Source organism: Triticum aestivum, chromosome 2A, assembly GCF_018294505.1.
Source record: "Triticum aestivum cultivar Chinese Spring chromosome 2A, IWGSC CS RefSeq v2.1, whole genome shotgun sequence".
NCBI classification, from domain to species: domain Eukaryota; kingdom Viridiplantae; phylum Streptophyta; class Magnoliopsida; order Poales; family Poaceae; genus Triticum; species Triticum aestivum.
The window spans coordinates 5819032-5823935 of NC_057797.1; the positions used below are offsets into that span (position 1 = coordinate 5819032).

The 4904-nt window shown below is 44.1% G+C and overlaps 1 non-coding gene across 1 annotated transcript; it reads right to left on the reverse strand.

Annotated features, from left to right (window-relative positions):
• Positions 1 to 3064: 3064 nt before the first annotated feature.
• Positions 3065 to 3152, reverse strand: TRNAS-GCU (transfer RNA serine (anticodon GCU)). Its single transcript has one exon. It is a non-coding gene; the product is annotated as a tRNA-Ser (tRNA).
• Between the last annotated feature and the right edge of the window lie 1752 nt (positions 3153 to 4904).

Below are 4904 nucleotides of genomic sequence, written 5' to 3' on the forward strand. Positions count from 1 at the left end.
AGGGTTGATCAACGTTTTCAATACATGGATCTTTAGCCTTATGATATCGGGAAAAAAGAGTAGTTTTATGCAAGTGAGATCTGAGTGCGCACGTGCTGTTGAGGTCGGTCAGTCCGATCGGGCGGGAGAAGAAAAGTGGGACGGCGACGGGCGTACGGATCCTGCCGTCCAGTGCAGGCGGACGTGGAGCTAGCGGAGATGAAACGTACGGTCACGGAGCGAGCGCAATGTTTGACGGCTGATGATGGTACGACGGCTGACCGGCCGGCCACGCGGTCCACCAGACGGCACGGTGACGCGGCGCCGAATCCAGCCGCACGCACATAACGTTGGACGGGTGACTAAAACTATTTATTTGGCTTTCCGCACGCCCGATCATGCGATTTTGATCGGTTGCTGGCACAGGCAACCCCGCCCTGGTACCTATATACTCTTCCAAAATAATTGGAGTTTTAGGTTTTGCGTGATAATATGTGTCTCCTTTATACTCCCTCCGTTCCAAAATAGATGACCCAACTTTGTACTAAACTTAGTATAAAGTTGAGTCATCTATTTTGGAACGGAGGGAGTATATCATAATAAGGATCATACTACAAACCATGTGTACACTGACCTGACAAAACTAAACAAATAGTAAAACGATAGCCTTTACACAAAAGAACACCGGTCAAGAAGTAAAATTATAAACGAGACTGAAGAAACCTCTGAGCTTGACACCAACACCCATCACCGACTTCTGGCACCACGACAACATCTACCAAGGAAAAGAAATGACGGATCACGTCCACACCCCGAGCTCAACGATTGAATTTGCTAAGCATGACCAGCTCTATGGAAGATATGGTATGGTGTACAATACGAAATACACATAGTATGGGAACACACGTCGTAAGTAATTCCATTGAGATTAATCTGTGGCGAGCTTCTTTGATGGTTCATCGATGGTGGAGTCGGAGTCGCCCTCGCGAAGGTGTGATGACGATGGCGCCAGGTGGCAACCTCGACGACACTTTTCTCCCCGGCGGCGTGTGTGTGTTCTTATGTGGATTGTCATGTCACCCCGTGTGTCTTGTTTTTACGGGCGTGTTGTAAATCGGGTCGCAAGGGACCACATTTTAAAAAATATTTGACATATTGGCTTGGTTAAACTTAAACAAGTTTTACTTGGGACAAACACATAAGTCCAATTATTTCCGAACAGAGGTAGCACTTCTCTTCCTCTGTCGACATCCGAATTTTTTTTACAGCAGTTATTGAGATGTATTTGCGTTACAAAATTGATATTTTTTTGTTTTTAGGAACAAAAAAGACAGTAGTATTACCGAAAAAAGCTTTCGCCCCGCTTTATATATAAAGCAATGATCAACAGCATCCAATACAAGTGCACACCCTCACAACACAAGCACACACGCACCCAGGCAGGATACATAAGCACCGAGCGCAACAACACCAATCCAAGCACTACACTAAGAGGTGAAGCCACATATGACGAACCGTGGACTTCAAGACGGCGCCTTCAGGAAGGGAACGACACCGGAGCGCCGCCACCGCCCGATCCGAGGATCAGAGTTTCCCCTAGAGCACCACGACGGGCAATGAGAGCCGCGACGACGCCTTCAAGAAGGGAACGAGTTTCGCCGCCGCCGGTCCCTCCGAAGATACACTAGTAGATAAAGGGCCTTTAGTTCCGGTTCATAAGGGACTAGTGACGGTACGCAAAAGCATGCACAATGGGGGATTTTGAACCATGTTCGATGACCCAAAGAAGAATTTTCTTTTGTACATTTTGTCTCCAAGGGACCATCAGCCCAACAACAATGAAACGACAATTTTGTATAAAAACAACAACAATGAAACAACATCTAGTGCAACAAAAGGAAAGCTTGGGGAACAATCAAAACTGTCTGCCGTCCAGATCGAACGATCCATCGTGCATGGGTAGGGAATTAAACTTTTCCACATGTCTTTCAGGCTTTTAGGGGTATAAATTAATTCAGACCACACAATTAAGGTAGCAAACTGATTTAAGGTGATGGGAAACATAAATGGAGACAAATGCCAGTTTATTGCTCGATCTGCAGCCATCCTAATTAGCGTTTTATGTTCCTCTAGTTAATCCTTACCCCAACGTACACTCTATCAATGACAGCAAATGAGATCAAATCAGAAGTTACATGCCCCGTTAATTGCTCCATTTCATCTGTATATATATGCTGCTCGCCTGGCCAAGTTGCATACTCGATCAACAATTGACTCAAGCTTGTAAACTTAATCTCCTCAACCAGCGAGCCCCATCCATGGCATCCTCCAAGCCTCTCGCCGCCGTCACCCTCCTCCTCATTGTTGTCGTGCTTCTCATGGTTGTGGATGCGCAGCCGTCATCCAAGATAGGTACGGACGTGAATCCATGCATATGTCCCCGGTCAACTAATAATATATTTCGTCTGATTAAATGGATGACAATATGCACGTACAATTCATCTATAAGAAACTGATATGAATTTTGCTGTGTGCAGATTGCCCGTCGGCGTGCAAGGCTCGGTGTGCAAAGAACTGGAAGAACAAGATGTGCAACAGGATGTGCAACATCTGCTGCGGCAAGTGCAACTGTGTCCCCTCCGGCACCAGCCAGGCGACCCGTAACGAATGCCCCTGCTACGCCAACTTGAAAAACTCCAAGAACGGCAAGCTCAAGTGCCCCTAGACTAGACCCTATAGGCATGTGTGCGTGCATGCCGGAGTTGTACGGACTTATCTAATGAATTATCATGATCTACCAAATCAAATCATATATAGGCTTATTTTCTTTTGACGGCATCGACACATTATTGTCATGTACTCTTCCTGGTCAATCGTACCTAGAGACTATAAGAAACTGAGATTAGGATTTTGATTTCAGATGGATTCTTATCTAGTGACCCAGGGCGGAACCTGGACGCGAGGAGTAAAAATTCTTTTTTTTTTATTTTTTCTTACAAATTGGATTTGTTTCGTACATTCATCTATGAGAAAATCCGGTGGTTAGAATTCTTTCCAATTCGAAAATCCCAAATGATCAAGGGAGTGGAAAGAAAGGGATTCGAACCCTCGGCACAAAAAAGTTGTACAACGGATTAGCAATCCGCCGCTTTAGTCCACTCAGCCATCTCTCCAGGTTGCTTCTATTTATTGGTCGGAAAACATCTTTATCCAAAACCCTTTAGCATTGGACTAATTATCTTAGAAGACAGTCAAGTACTTACTTTTAATTGTTGGAACTAGTGCACTAGATCTCTAATGCAATGTAGTCAATCAATGGATTTCTAATTGAAATTCAACAAATAATTAGAGAAGGTAAAAAGACACACGACAAAGGACTCGTTTGCCGAGTACCCATGGAAAAACACTCGGCAAACAACCTGACACTCGGCACATAACATTTTCCCGTGGCGTATAGTCAAATGTGTCATAATTAAGCTAGCTTTGTACATGCCAAGCTTGTAGCCATGGAATTTTTCTTTAGCATATATGCCTTTTTTGTATAGCTTGAATGCACTCCAAATGGATGTTTTCTGTGATCATTCTCCCTGGGGCGAAAGCCATCTGGATTAGTTATATTGTATCCTGCAGCACGGCCGTAACGATTGGCCAAGCATTTTGAAACCACTCTGTAAACCTCATTGCAAAAACTGTCATGTCTAAAATCTCTGACGTACGTTGTTTTTGTGGACAATACTGCCGATAACTATATGCAAACTCTAGGTCCTTTTTTCACAAATAAACAGTGACGTCTAAAAATACTGTCACGTCTAAAATCTCTGGGAAACTCCAGTGGAGAGCTACTTATGGTCAATATTACTTGAGCTCCGCTAAAACTATACTTCTTCCGCCCGGAATTACTCGTCGGTGTCGCTCAGATGGATGTATCCTGCAATGAAATAGTGCTAGATATTTCCATTTGAGGGCTCGTTTGATTCAAAGGAATTGCATAGAATTTTTGGAGGATTTAAACCCTTAGGAATTTTTCATGTGATGCTCGTTTGATTCGTAGGATTGACATCCTTAGGAATTTTTCCATATGATCCATTTGTACTACATTTTGGAGGAAAATTTCCATCCACTCAAACCTCTTTGTAGAATTCCTTTGTTTTTTCTATGCTATCAAACATTCTTTCAAATCCTGTAGGATACTATGGGACATGTCACCCTATTCCTCCATTTTTCCTATTCCTTCATTTTGACAATCCTGTGAATCAAAGAGGCCCTGAGCGATAAATAATTCGGGACGAAGGTAGTAGTTGTCTCCTCCAGCTCAACCTGAGTGTGATATGCATGTAGCTTTAGCATCGGGTCACAATTTGGGACGACCGCACTCAAGTTTTCTAAGGAGGGTTCAAGCTCACTTGCAGCTTGTAGCTCAAGTTTTCTAGAAATGAGCAGCACGCGAATCCAATGCTCAGCCTTTCTATGGTGGTTTCCGTGTAATGCAAGAGCAACAAAGCAAGAGGTATATATACGAGGAACAGTACGTGACCTTTTTGTTTTTAAACTCCCGAAAGCTCAGTACCTGCTATCCAAAATTGTACTGTTATATTGCAAAGAATGTCCATCCTGACGAGCGTGTCTTCAAGAATCAGAATTTTACGTTCTTTCGGCGAGTGGGCGACCAAGACGATCGACCAAAGACAACTAGGTGACCGTGACTGGCTCACGGGCGAGTGCGCGATACTTTTTCTGTAAAATTAGTTTGCTTTTTTTTTTAGAAAAGGAGGATGACCCCCGGCCAAAAAAAATTAGTTTGCTGAGGACCTTTGTGTCGTCGCGACCCGAGCGAACGAAGTTTCACATGACTGGGTGACAGTCGTCCAGACGTACCCGGGGCCGGCGAAATGGCCAAATGAGCCGTCTGCCAGGAACTTGGGATA